The sequence below is a fragment of the Corvus hawaiiensis genome, chromosome 1, assembly GCF_020740725.1.
Source record: "Corvus hawaiiensis isolate bCorHaw1 chromosome 1, bCorHaw1.pri.cur, whole genome shotgun sequence".
NCBI lineage: Eukaryota > Metazoa > Chordata > Aves > Passeriformes > Corvidae > Corvus > Corvus hawaiiensis.
The window spans coordinates 29,075,973-29,091,009 of record NC_063213.1 but is presented as its reverse complement, the minus strand read 5'-3'; the positions used below and the strand labels follow the sequence as shown (position 1 = coordinate 29,091,009).

The 15,037-nt window shown below is 36.8% G+C and overlaps 1 protein-coding gene across 1 annotated transcript in view; it reads right to left on the bottom strand.

The window, feature by feature from the left end:
• The window catches only part of CNTNAP2 (contactin associated protein 2), a 1,047,411-nt gene that overhangs the window by 880,310 nt on the left and 152,064 nt on the right, over window positions 1-15,037 (bottom strand). The window lies entirely within an intron of this gene.

Below are 15,037 nucleotides of genomic sequence, written 5' to 3'. Positions count from 1 at the left end.
GCAATTGCCAGATGAAATATCAATATCCTGTGTTATGCATAAAGCAGTCGAAGATAAAATGATATTTTCTTGTTTTAACACTTACAAATCATTTTAGATGGTTTTGGTCATTGTAAACTTGCCAGTCTTTTATTTCTATAGAATGAAGGGTAATCAAAAATCTCAATTAGATATTCTATTAATAATATGTTCAGTACATGTTATTAAGAGGCAATCCCATGTAGACATTACAGAGGTGATAATCGATCTCTTAATTCAGTTTGCATATAGACATTCAGTGCAAGAAAACTTCATTTTTCCTGAACTCATAATCAAAAATATCTTGCATATTTTCAGTTTCATTAAATGCATAGAACAACATTTTATGTTCATAATTACATATCAGTCCAAATGTTCTATGTGTCAGTGAGGACTCTAAAGAGCCAGACCAAAAAAATTGCTTTGTTGTAAAAGAGAAGATGCGCTTCCATCATTTAAACAATGTCACGTTCTCAGCCACTTTCTCAAAATTCTGTGAATGAATCACCAGGAAGTCTTTCCATCTCAGAAAGTGCAATGCGCTGCACAGCAGGTGCAGTGGCAGCTCTCTGTCCTTTTTGCTGCTGTTTCACAGTGGCTGGCAAAGAGGTGCAGAAATAGGCAGAGCCACCAATATGTGGGCATAAATTTGTTTCTAATCAACCTTCACCATCTTTAGCAGCAACTAGGTACATGTCAGTTTGTCCAAATCAATTCATAAATTTACTACAAAAAACCCACAGATCTCATTGGGCATAGGAATGCCAATCAATTGATAAAACTGTTTTCCTTCTAAAACTCAAAACAATTGCTCATCTGCATAAAAACTTCCAATGCAAATGAAATCTGTGAAATGCTTACTCTGTTCAGGGGGGAAAAACTAAAAATAAAATCAAATTAAAATTACAAAAAGAGAAAGACCTGGCTTGCTATTTCTAAAAATATATTTGAGTTTTGGGTGGTTTTAAAAATGCAAAATTATCGTCTTATGACTGCATGCAGGGGCAGCAGGAGTTCTGGTCACTCAGCATGAGCACAATCTATTTTCAGCTTTTAAATTTCTCGCTGAATAGAACTGCTGCAGAAAAACCCTAAGTGTGGTAAGCAGGCTCCAGGAAAGAATTCCCAAAGGTTCTTCTGCTCTCCTGAGTTATTAGTTTGGCTTTCTTCTCTTCCTGATGGTTAGTGTGGTGATCATGAAGCTGGAAGTATTCTGCACCACGTTTCCTCAAAAAAGGCTTGGTTACTGAACCAAGTTATTTATCACATTCAGTCCAAGTGTGCCCAAAAGGTAACAGAAGCAGTGAAAGCAATGGCAACATAGGGTTGGTGCTGCTTACAAAACAGGATGCAGGTTTTTCAAAGGGCTACAACAGCTTTTTTTATCTTGTCAAATAGACAACTTGGTAGCAAAACTGATAATGTGATGCAAGATGTTTCTTCACAGCACCACAGATACAGAAAGAACTAACTGCAGCAAGGAAAAAAAAATCCAGATTGGATCAGTTGTGCTCAGATTTCCTACTTCAGTTTTTTTTTGAAGGTTTAGACTCCTCAACAATATCAGAATAACAAAATATTGCATAAAACAGATGAGAAAATCTTCATGGTCATGGTCACTGAATCATTATGATTCTTAAGGAAGGTGACTTGCTAGTCTGAAGACAGTGATATGCTCACATTCCTTACAGGATGAATATTTCAAGACCTTCTAGGAACTCATGTGGAGGTGTTGGTGTCAAACATTGGGTTGTTAGCCAAAGTCTGCAGGTGGCTTTGTTGGAATTCACTCAGACTGAGTTTTCAGACACAGAATACAATACACCTTCAGCTGGAAAAGGATGGGAACAGCCACAAGTCACAGCTGCTTTCAGTAATCCACTGCTTGAGAGGAAGTGTTGATATCATGTCATTTTTATCAATCATAACTGTTTGTATCACTTTGGAGGTGTAGGGAACATCCTAGACCATTCACCGACTCTTCTACCTGCTCTAAGAAAGGATCCTTCTTACCTTGCTGCCATTTAGCCGTCACTGCTCTGTTTTCCTTTTTCTTCAAAAAGGTTCAGAATAACAAAATTTCTTTTGTTTGATTCTCCTGTATTTAAAACAATTTACCATAATTGTGGATTTTAGCTATTTTTCCATTTGCAACTACGCATTTAAGATATAATTTGTTCTACTGACATATTTCATCTGCAGATACATGAAAATCTATAAAAAATGCTTCCAGAATTATTTAGACTACAGTAAAAGAAGCTTTGATATTTAAAATCCAGAAAAAAACCACCACTTGATGATTTCTTAGGCAGCTGGAATAAATTATTTAGAGCACTATGTTAGCATGCAAACTGCTACAAAGCTAGAAGTTATGTAATTAAGATTTCAAGAAGAGAAGGTTGAGGATTGATTGAATTTCATGCAAATTTTCTGTTCTAAAATTCTAGGAATCTGTGCAAATATCTATATATGCAGAAGTAAGCAAGACAAGGAGACCATTTTCTGGAGGCAAGTCCTCACAGTACACAACAGGAAAATAACAGTAATCTCCATTCTGCAGACTCACCTCTTTACATAGAAAGCCTGGGTGCATGAGGGGATAAGCACCACGCCAGGGCATGTTTTCAGTTCCAAACACTGCTAAAGAGCTATAGACCTGCAAATACATGTGTTTAAGAGGGACTTGATTGCTGAGTGAGAAATATACACAAAATAACAGAGGGATGATATGAGTGAGACAGTGTGCTTTTCATTTTAAACAGAACATGGCAAAGCAAGAAGCCAAGATATTTGATTATGTCAGGGTAGTCTCAAGTCTGTTTTGTCACCTATAGAACAGTGTAAGATTAAATTACACCAAGTACTTCTAACATTGAGGATGAAAAGCAAAGTGCAGAATATCATTAAAGGTACCTATTCTTGACTTGGGGTTTACAAAAAGATTGCTCTATTATTTTTCTTATTATACTAATCTTTTTAGAACATATAATTGCATTGCTGTGTGTGAATCTGATAATGTGTAGGAGTAGCACCTAAAATAGACTGCAGGCCTGTTTTTGACGTACTTATTATGCACTCATTCACGGAAAACAAGCTGCTCTGTGAAGAAAGACTGCAACTAAGTTTGGGTTTCCAAAATTTGCCTAAAAACTTCCAACTGGATAGACCAAATATCTTTATGTGCCTTGCTTCCTTAGGAAACCAGACTTCAACCTGGTAAGGATTTAGCTTAATTCTATTTGCTGCTGATGCAGGCAGTCACAGTGGCTTGCTTTTTAAGGGGAAAAGCATTGTTTTCCCTGCTTCAGATAGAAGCAAAAATAACATCAATGTCAGTGACCCAGCCTTAGGTAGCTCAGTCTCTACATACCAGGAAGGAGTGTCATAGGAGCAGAATCGGGTTCAGTGATACTTGAGATGGGTTTCCACCTCCACCACTTTGGGATACAGAGCAATAGAGCGACAGGTAATGGCAGAATAACAGACAGCATACCAAAAGATGGTGGAATGATCTTCAGTATTTTCATAAGTAATGAAATTTAGCAGCTGTAGGAATATTCTTAAAGAAAATTAGCCATCAAGTTAGGTTAAAGCCAACATAAATGATGATTTATTAGGCTGTCTCACAGCAGTAGTGTTAGTTATTGGTATTGTGCAAAAATGACCTTGATACAAAGTTCAGAATACCCCATTACATTACACGCAAAAAGAAACCAATTCAGGTATATTACATTTTAAATGATCACAGTTAACATAGTACTGAACTAGCTACTTCTTCAAAAGGACACATTATGACAACCTTGAAAGAAGGTATTCACACTAATAGGCTTTTTATTATGTAATTCAACACAAATTATGTTTATATGGTGTCCTTCATAGAAGTATAGAAAAATAATTTTTGCAGTCAATTGTAAATTGAAGACAATAGCAGACAAACGCAATGAAAAGTGACTGTCCTATGGGGAAAGATGTGTTCTAGGTAGAGAGCAACAAGGAGAACTGGGAAAAAGCCCAGATCTCATTTGATGAGATGTTAGAACACAATGAATAATGAAGTGACCATATGGACTACATTATCTTCATTGTGAGTTCTGAAGACCTATTCTTATGTTAATCCAAGACATCAGAGAATCTTTCAGAGAATCGAAAAGCTTAATATGTAATATAAAAAAAAGGATATGGAAAGTGCAAAATGTCTTTTTTCTTTTCTTTACAATTGTGTCTTTTGAAAGATACTAGGGATAAGCTAAAAGTTGAGCTGAAACTCTTTTCTTGCCTAGCAGCTTCCTAATGGTAGAAGGGATAATCAAAATGACTGCTAAACACTCTTACTTCTGCAGGGAAAACAAAACAAAACAACACAACACCAAAAAAAAAAACAAAGCCAAACCAAAAACGACCACACTATCCAAGGACACAGGCAATTTACTAAACAGTAAAGTTTATTTTTTCTCTAAGTATTCCAAGATGGACTGACAGATGACTGCTACAAAGTTGTGCTTTCCAGGTGTGAGATGTGACCCCATCAAATGATGTGAACTACAAGTTCAGATGGAGAGACAATTTATTCCTCAACTTAGAGAACACAGAACTCACTGAGGCTTTGAAGAGAAACATTTGAGAGATATGACTGTTAATTTAACCTACTTTCAATGTTCTGTTCTTAACAAAACCATTTCTAATGTTAACTAATCATACAAGTTTTAAAGTGTTCTCTTATGTGGAACACTTCAGACAATACTTTCAGAAAAATCATTGCTGTGATTTCATGCTTGAGTTTCTGCCTCTCACAGCTGTTACTCCAGACAGCTATATCTGCACCTGTACACTATTTTACATATGAAAGTGTATAAAATAAAATTAAAATTCCCTAACAGCAGTGCAAACAAAAAATACTTTCAATTAAATGCAGAAAGAAAATACAATTACTAGTATGAATTCTTACAGTGGGCTGTGGATTAATTCATTGACATCCAATGCAGGAACTTACTCTTCAAGTCTAAAGAATATAACCAAAGTTAGAGTACACACCAGAAACAGCTAAAAGTAGAGAATAAAGAGAAGTTCTACCAAGGAACAGGAGTGACTGACTCTAAGTTAACTTTGCTATACGTCAGTTCATAACCTCTAAATATTTTTGACCAACTTGTTGTGGCCTTATTTCAAACAGCTTATGCAGTATCATTGGAACCTAGTATCCATTATGTAGATAGTTTATACAGGGATCTAGTCCCAAATCAGTAATTCCTTCAATTATTTAGTACTAAGTAATTATTAAAATATTACCTACTGTCCTCTTCCTTGATCAGAAGATGATCACTAATGGAAAGTTTAGAAAAATGCATGCTTACAACGCACAGTAGTTTCCAAGTAATTTGGGGAGTTTAAATACATTTTAATTCCAAAGCAAGAAAAAAACCAAGACATTGAATCAATTAAAGTGCCTAGCAAGTATTTTTTCCTTTTACATAAGCTCATGCTGTGAAGAACTAAGCTCACTCCACTGAGCTGGAAGAATAACTTCAAATTCCCAGGCTGCTGCTTCTAGAGAATTAGAGCTAACCGGGAGAGAATTAAAAAGTTAGCAGGAAATTGGTAATAGTAAGTTATTTATTTTTAAACTAACAGTCTACTACTTACCTCCTTTACACCAGCCCCTACCTAGGAACTTACTGCCATGTGAGAGAGAACACACACAGATGATATAAGAGTCTGTCTCTCTTGACGGCACGGCATGCGGAAATCCTGCAGAAGTCGCTGCAAATTACATCCTAGTGACAGGAGTGGACTGCACATCACATCAAGCACTTACAGACAGGCTCTGTCCTGCCACTGCCTTTACAGCTTCTGCAAATACTCATATCAGTTGAAGTGATGTGGTGTAAAATGGTAGCCTACGACGAGGAAGGGGAGATTCTGAACTAATAGTTTTCTACAAAAGGGCTCAAGTCACAAGAGGTAAAAGAGAGGTAAATTTGGCAAAGCAAGTTTGCAAACTCCTGAAGATCCATGCTTGCTCTTGTTCATTGGACATTCTGTGTGTCATTAAATTTACCTCTAATCCATTTTCAATATCCTCAAAATAATAAAGATTATGCTTGCATTCGTTAACAATGCTATGCACCAATTTAAGGTGAAAGCTTTTTTTGATCAGACTACAATAATTTGTGCCAGTTTCTTCTTGATTTGCAGTTCATTCTGAAACAAGTTATCTTTTCCACATTTTTTCTGGCTGCAGAGGGAAATGTAATAGTAATCTTTGTGCAAAGCCATTTTTAGGCTAAATTTATGTTCCAGATTTCCATGTCAATTGCCTTCGTGGTAAAAGCAGCTCTCAAAGACAGCATGTTTATGCTTCCATTTATGCTTAAATTTGACTGCCAAAGTAAAGCCAAATGAAAAAGAAAAACAGATGCCTTTAGCTCTTTTTGTCTTAAGCCAAATATGGATTGCTTATTTTAATTATTGACTAAGCCTCCTTTCTGGGGGGAAAAACAACTCTTAGCACTTTCAGGATCTGCCTGGATATGGTTATTTTACACTTGGTCTGCCCCCTCCACAGTTTGTGCTCAGTGCTGCATACACATTTGAAGATCATAATGTTTAATGTACTGACTACTGACTCTGCAATATCCCAAAATCATATGTAATGAAGTGTAACCCGTTCTTCATATATTTTAATTATTTTATTTGGATGATCTCTGTCTTCCAAGTATGCTTTCTGTTAGTAAAAGGAGGAACATCACTACTAGAAAGGATCATTTGTCACAACTTGAGATTTTGGTGGTTTAACTTGAAAGACATATTCTGACGTATCTTCCAGGTGATTTTGATATGAACTAAATATCCCTTGAAAGATTTTAGTCTTGAAGCATAAATATTGACACACACATATACATATGACCAACAGTATTGTGCTCCCCCAGAAGTCCAAACTTCACACTTCTATCATAACTTTTTCCACTGTTCTGCACTCTACTGTCTTAAGGGCCATTACAATTTTATCTTTAAATTTCCCTTTCTCACAGTTGCAGAAAGGAGCTTGAAAATGGGTCCTTAGAAAGCCAAATCATACCAGCAATCTACAAAATCAAATTCAAACCAGTGTCTGTGCTTGTGAGTTAGGGTCATGGATGTAGAAAACCTGAGGGCTTCAGCCAGCAAAGTTCCCTAGCACTTTAAAAATGTAAATACCACTTTTCTAAATAATAAAGTTTTACATTACATTTACATTATTTACATCTAAATGATTTGTACATATCTCACACGTTCATATCATTATAAGTAAACATAAAAATATATGCAAAAACTGGGACAAAATCTGCTACCTCTTGGCTCATACTAACGTAAGAGATGCAGTTTGTTTAATCTTTCATTCACTTTCTGTCAAAACAAACATTTCATGGTCCAAACTGTCTCATTTACTACCTATTAAACTTTCTGCAGCCAATCACTAGGGCTCTGATCCAGCTGAGCAGGTGGCAGTGGGCAGTCAAGGCAGCAGTGGGAGCCTAGGGAAGGCAAAGCAGCCCCCTGACAGGAACTTGAGGGGTCAGGGAAGGAGGGGTTAGTTTGTCAAACTTTCTAGTGAAACAGCTTCCTTCAAAACAATGATGAAGCCACATCTCAGGGCATACAGGTTGGTGAAAAATGGCCCAAGACTCACCTAATGCCTTGTAAGAATTTTCCTAAAAAGCTTGGCCTTGTAATTCCTTCATTTTGTCTCTTAGACACCCTTACTGTGATTTGGTGTCAAAATATGGAAGAAGAGGTAAATGTAACAGAAAAATAAAAACTTTTCAAAAAACATCACACAATCTAAAAATTCCTTCTTCCTGAAGATTTGTGCAAGGGGTTCTTTGCAAGAATCATCAGAAAAGTGTTAAAGCTTCATGTTGTCCCTGCATGTGTGCCATGAGCACAGTGAGGTGGTAAAAAAAAAAAAATCAAAAAACCACCACCAGAGCAGGTGGTTTTGTCCTGAGTGAGCCACTGCTTGTGGGGTAAATCCAGAGGAAGGGTCAAGGCAGTTTCATGGGGTCCTCTCTTACAAGCTTCTTTGTCCAAACCACAAATATTCCAGCCAGCCTTGGAGATTTTTAGCTTTATAAAAGTGGAACAATACATGCTACTTGTGGGCTACTTGTGAAACTAACAGTTTCTTTGTTCTTCTTTTGTTTTCTCCTCAGTCTATCATCTCTTTTACACCTTATTCCTTGCTGCTGCCCTTCCTTGCTGCTGCCCTTCCTTGCTGGTCTCCTGTCACCTAGAGCACAAAGTAATACGTAGAAAACGAAACAATCTTGTAAGTGGGCCAGCCAGGACACAAGTAGACAGAGCCAAATTAAATAAACCCTTGAATAAATGAGAGTCAAAGTCATTCTTTTTGTCAAAGAGAGATGGGTCAACATACTATGGTGATTGTTGTCAATGAGGCTCAATGTTTACTCTTTGTACTTCTTTGGCACGATATTCTATTGTGGGAAGATGTTTCTGTCATTATGTCATGCAATTATTTGGCATTCAGATTACTGTAAATTATTAAGAGGCTTCAAAAGAACCTATGCTTAGTTCTTGTTGGCTGGAAGACCAGAGAAGGTGAGGAAGAAAATTGTGACTGCAACATATCTATATGCAAGGTGTTTTTCTTTAGCAGTAAACAAAGCACATGTCTCCAGTGGAAGAAAATTACGCTTCATTTCTGCCAGTAAGTGTCTTCAAGCAATTATTTTTTCAGAGAGGGATCAAAATTTTTCAAATATTTTCATTAAAATGTTTTATATTTTGATCCCAGATTTTGCTTTGAATTTTGTTTAAAATTCTACTGAGAAAATTTTTAAAGAAAAACTTGGGGTTTTGACACTAATTTCAATATTCCATTTCAAAAACTAAGGTTCTTGGGGGCTTAATTAATTTTTAAAAATATTTTGTTATACTATCCCGCTTCCCAGTATCTCATTAGAATTTCTGTGCATAACTTGTAAAAAATGTAAACTGGAAAAAGGAAAGTATTTTAACCAGCTCTACATAATTCCAACCAAAATGTAAAAAAAAAAGAGATTATCTCTATGATACACATGTGATTACTACCATAATGTCATAATATGAAATAATAAATTAATCCCCTTTCCAAAAAATTTAGTAATTACTGTGACACTCAGATGAAATTGTGAAATTATTTTTCCTCCGGTTTTTTAACATCTTAAGTTTTTCTGCTCCCCTCAAACTTTCAATTTTTGGAAGATTTTGTTCTCTTTGAAAAAATTATTTTAATAATAAATATTTAATTTTGCCACTAGACAGGAAGAAGTGGTATTTCTTTTCCTCTGATAATATTAGGACGTCTCATATAACACAGGCTTTTCAGAGATGAGATGATACATTATATTCACCAAGAATAAGTGTAAACCAGAAATTAATAATAAATATATCCAATAAGTACAGAGCTTTTTCGGGAGTCAGGTTCCTCCAGCTGGGAACAGTGGGTCAATCTCCTACTCTTGGAGCATTTTCTTTGCACAAAATCTCACCACCAGAAAAGCATGAAATAATTTTTATGTTAAACAGTGACAAGGATCTGAAAATAATTGAATAAATAAAAATAATTTAAAAAATTTTCACCACAGCCTTAACTGTTTGTTTTGGGTTTTTTTTATTACACTGTTGAATTACTATATTTTGATTGTTACTCTTTCTTCTCCCTGAAGAAACTAATTCTTTCTCTGGAAGAAAGAATTGAGCTTTACTTGGCTTAATTTTTCTACTCTACTGCAGGCACATTCTGCAACAGCAGTATTGCATGACTAATCAGTCAGGAGTGAAAGATGGGTTCTTGGTACATTTAAGTTAAAATCCTGCTTTGAGCCACTCTCTGGAAGAGGCTGGCTGGGATGATTACTAGATAACTGAGGGACTTCCTGTTGGGACTGTGAGCAACCATCTATGTATCTTCAATTAACTCTTCAGCCTGAAGGCACGAATACATACTAAGCACTACCAACTCTCTTGAAGAGCTTGTGAGAACTTTACACAAAATATAGGCTCTCCCTTTAATTTATCTATAAATTGAGCCCCAGGTTAAATCCTGAACTCTGCTCCATCAAAATTATTGAAACCAGTGGGACTCTGCTTGCAGCCAGACTCAAAATGCAAGGAGAGAGTGCCTTCCTCTTCCAGTCCTTAGAGGAAGACTCTTGTGCTGGGAAGGTGGTGGCTGCTGCTGAGCTGATACCACAGCAGAGATGAAGGAAGGAGGGGAACCAGTGCTGGTGGTTATCTTTCCAAAGTCCTGCTTCCCACCCAAGATGAGCTGCAGCCAGCTGTGGCAAAGCACAGTGGGGAGCAGGAGCCAGGCTGACGTTTCGACCCCACCAGAAGGCAATTCCTGCCCTTCACAGAGCAGCAGCTTGCAGGTCCAAGGGCTCAAGACATGCCAGGGGTGCTCCAGCCCTGGCTGACAGTTATAAACATAGGATGGTGCAGCAGGAGGCCAAACTCTTAAATGCTGCTGACACCACCCAGAGCTGACCAGAGCTTTGAGCAGGGTTTATCTCAGCTTTACTGCATAGCACACTCCCAGAGTGGCTGAAAGAGAAATTTTATACAAATAAAACTGGCAGTTCAACCTCTCACACAAAACCAGCAACTAAGTGGGACTCCTCCTATGCTGCACTGCTTCCAAGATATCTTCTAGGTACCCACCTCAGTGGCTTTCCGTGCCACATCATGCACCCTCACTGCCTCTTTGCACCGGTGACAATGACCACACTTGTCCTCCAGGCAAGGTCAGCATCAGCTGCCCATCTAGGGAAGAGCTCCCAGGTCTCCAGGATCACTTCCATCCCAGGAGGCACAAAGCAAGAACAGAAAGACCAAAGATGCTGTACCTCTTGGGCAAAATAACACCTATCCACAGTTTTAGCTCATGCTGATCAGGAAGAGAGTTTTCTTGATGAAAACTGAGATCTGCTGAAGGGAAATCACAAATCTTAGAAAGATACCCTGTCACCCATCATGTGGAATTTAATTAGAGCTCCAGTCCCTCCCTTTTGACTCTTTCAGCCAGTAGTAGATATTTTAATTCATATTTCTTGCTCATAAAAATAAACAAATACAGAGGAATTTCCATAGAACAAAGATTTTGGTTGTCAGGATCTTGCTCTTTGGGTGGTTCCTCTGCATTTTTCTTTCATTTCCTCATATATGAGCAAACATTCCTGACACAAATTCATTCCAATCAAGTAATTTTCAGAAACTAAAGAATGAGCTAGAACATGTTAATTTATGAGCCCCTATTTTAAAAGTTCAATCCTTCTTCTCAAGCCTATGGTGTATTACATTTTCTCATTTTTCCTGTCTTCAAAGAGAAGACTATTTCCACATATATTTTTATTCACATTTTACCAGCAATGATGGAGAAGTTTTTCTGGTGTAGACACTGTTAAAGAACAGATGTAGTATTTTACGAGAGATTTTTTTTCATTAAAATTTTAAACATTTAAAAAAAACCCATCATTTTGTGACTGAAATGACTTTTATTAGACTTTAAATAAATACACATGTTACAATCCTACTGTTGAATGTGTGGCAGCAGTGATCAAAAATCATTTTGCTACTGCCTACAACTGGAAATAGAAGATGCCTTTATATAAGCCACTCAATTTATAAAACAGTATTTTGTTAGTATAGTTACTCATCCAGTGTAAATATTTAAATCCTTTGATTTAAATCCCTTTAAAAATTAAATCCTATGAAGTCAAAATAGTATGAAGCATTTCTGCCTCCTCACCACTCTTCCTACTTTAAGACAGGTTTCCAGAATAACACAAGCAAGAGGTTTTAAAGTACTTCTTAAACACTTCTCAGTAACTTCAAGTTATTTCCTGACTTGCATGAAGACAGAACTGTAATGATTTGAAGTGTTCAGTATCTTCATCATAATATAAGGAAAGATTATAAAAGTTAAATGGAAATTGCAAGCCTCATTTAAGAAAATTCATTGACATAATTCCTAGATTTTTTATCTTTTAATCTGAGACTGTGTATTTTAAGTACTATTAAATATTAATAATAAATGCTTTTGGTTTATTAATAGGTAGTAGAAGGTTGTCACAACTTCTAAGAGCTAATCCAATTACTGTATCTAAACCACCACTTCTCAAAACAAAAACTTTTATCAAACTAACCAGTATTTATCAAGCAATTATTCCATCATTCACTCCAGAGAAAAAGCTCTCAATTTTGCTCGCATATAATTTCTGCCAAGAAAAGCAGATATTTGACATTCTCAGAGTAAGACAGCGACCTCCATGATAATTTGCCTTTTCATCTAACACTACTAGTCAACTAAAAACAATTTAGACCAACTGTATTATAGGGCAACATCTAAAGGGAAACCCTAGCTCTATAACTTTTCAAGAAAATGAAGAACAAATACTCCAGGTAAAATGCTATGAAACAACACCCACCCCCTGCCCAGCCTCTTATAAAGCAGCAACAAGCATTGTCTGAAAAATCTAGGACTAAGAGACTCTGGAATACAGCTGCAGAAATTATTTGATCATACACACAACTGAGGTAGTTTTCAAATAGCAAGTAGTAGTACCAACATGGTTATGACAAAGCACAGTTAGGGGCCCTACCAACAAAGTATTTTGGCAGCTGCAGTGTAGGTGTACTGTAACTACCCTCCTTATTTTACACTTTCCTTTTGCCCTGCAAATACTGAAAATATGAGGGGTAAGATCCAGACTTCTAACATATGCTAGGTACTTGCATCAAGGAATCTCTCAAGAAACTAAGAGTATATATACATATATATATGAGGTTGTTTTGAGCAGGTGAAATTCTGATAAAGATGTAATGAAACTGCACCCATATCATGATTTTTTCAAAGTATATTCAGCCCAATTAAAATCAGCGAGTGATAGAAGACAGAAAGTTGATTCAAACTCCTACTGCACTTGTGATAATTTGGGGAAAAAAAAAACTTAATCCCTCAACTCATTGTGTTTATGCAAGAAGAGCTGTCAAGGTAACTTCACTAGTTGAATGCTATTGAAATATATTTTAGATATGTGTTCCATGTGAGTGTCTGTACAGTTTTCTAACAATAGCAAAATATTTCCATCACCTATTAAGAAAGTCTGCTGTGATACAAATGTGGTAGTACATTGTAAGAATTTCTGTACTGATATTAGGGTTATCACTGCAGTAGATGTGATGATTTCTACAACTGAACTGACCATAATTTTGAATAGTATGATGCTATTATTGCTGATAGAAAAAAAAAATCAGATTTTTTAAACTCTTCAAACACAGCCAAATATTTGAAGAGGTTGCTTTGAGAAAAATTAGCAGTGGACAAATAGTGTTGTGAGATCTTCTAGACACACAGTTTCTTTTCCTATAGTCCCTGCAGACTAGCCTATCAAGCTGGTCAAAGTTTTTTTTTGGAGGCGCAACCAAAGAATCTTGTCACAGAAATTGTCCTTCCTCTTCTTTAAACCAGAGAATAGACCAGAGGCAGGCAAGTCAGTTGAGATAAAAGTGTGAAGAGTGTTATTTATCATTCTTCAACAAGGCAAGCCCAAAAAAAATATGAATCATCTTTACTGAAACAAAGATAAATCCATTTCTATCTGCAGATGGATTTACCTGAATGCATCCAGAAAGGTATTTCTCAATTCAGCAAAAAATTAGAGGTGTGCAAAGCTCTAATTATTGCCTTAATGTAAGACTTACATTCTTATCAGGCTAATGTTATCATATCAACAGGCATATATTGATTTTCATTACCACAGGATCTGGTTTTTCAGAGGTTTCAGACCTGGCCATGCTAAAAATATTACTATAGATAAAAATTGATGGATTTTTGGATGCCCTACTGCTACTGGAAGAGGAAGAGGAAAATTTGGAAAGGCTTTTCAATCTAAAATTTATTGCACCCATTAAGAGACTCTACTTCCTGTAATTATAGCTGTGGGGGAGGAGGGTTGCCATACATCATGATGCCAGTATATTATCTCAAGAAACCAATATAACAAGCTATTGCAAGTTTAATCATGGAGGACCTTTCCCTTTCTTTTCCTTCAAATCCTGCATGAATCACTGTTCAGCTGTTTGCTCTCAGTTTTAGTAAAGATGATCCAACATCCAAAAAAAAATGTGAAACACAGTCAAATTTAAACAAATATAAAGGTGAAATCTACTGTGGTCAAACTCAGTAAAGATATGTAGAATTCATTAGTGATTTAGCGACTAGTAATAAAGGCTTATTTTTGATGAAGATTCATCATACATTACACACTTAAGGTCTCCACTGGTGTATTAAAAAATGTTTGAATATTTAATGGCTCAGAGGCTGAAGTCACATGCCAAGGCACAATTCAGAGCACTGCCCTTGTAACGAGGATGCAGGTTGCTTCATTAGTTTCTTCTCTTTGCCTGCCTGGCAGGCATGCAGGATTGGCACCTCTGTGAATTTTGTTGCCAGTAAAGATGCAGTGTGTGGACAGTCCTGAGCCCCAGAAGGTTGTAGCAAATGAAAACCCTCTCCTCAATTTGGGCTGCACTGGCCTTTAAAGTTGAGGTAATCAGACTGTTCTCAGTTTGAAAACCTACCATCTGGAACTCCTTTTTGGTTCTGCTCCAAGTAGTAGGGAGAGCTCCAGCATGTCTTCTACCCCTTTGGGAAGCTTTTAGGTCTGCAGTGACTGCTGATTTATGCCTCCACACTTATAAGTGAGGTACTGGGACACGCAGTGGAAGCACTCCATGTGCAAAATTAGATGTGCTAAGTTTAGAATCTGATAGGATTCCCAATGGCCATAGGCAGCTCATCCTAGTGTAATCGCACCAATGAGAATCTCTGCTCACCTTAAAACTTAGAATTGGAGCCTTCACATTCCTGTATCCAGAAACCGACACCCCCAGAATTTCAACTTTTTCTGCTGTCAGATCTCTTTCTGACTTGTAAGTTGTGTATAAACATGTGGCAATATTGGAGGTACTCACCAGA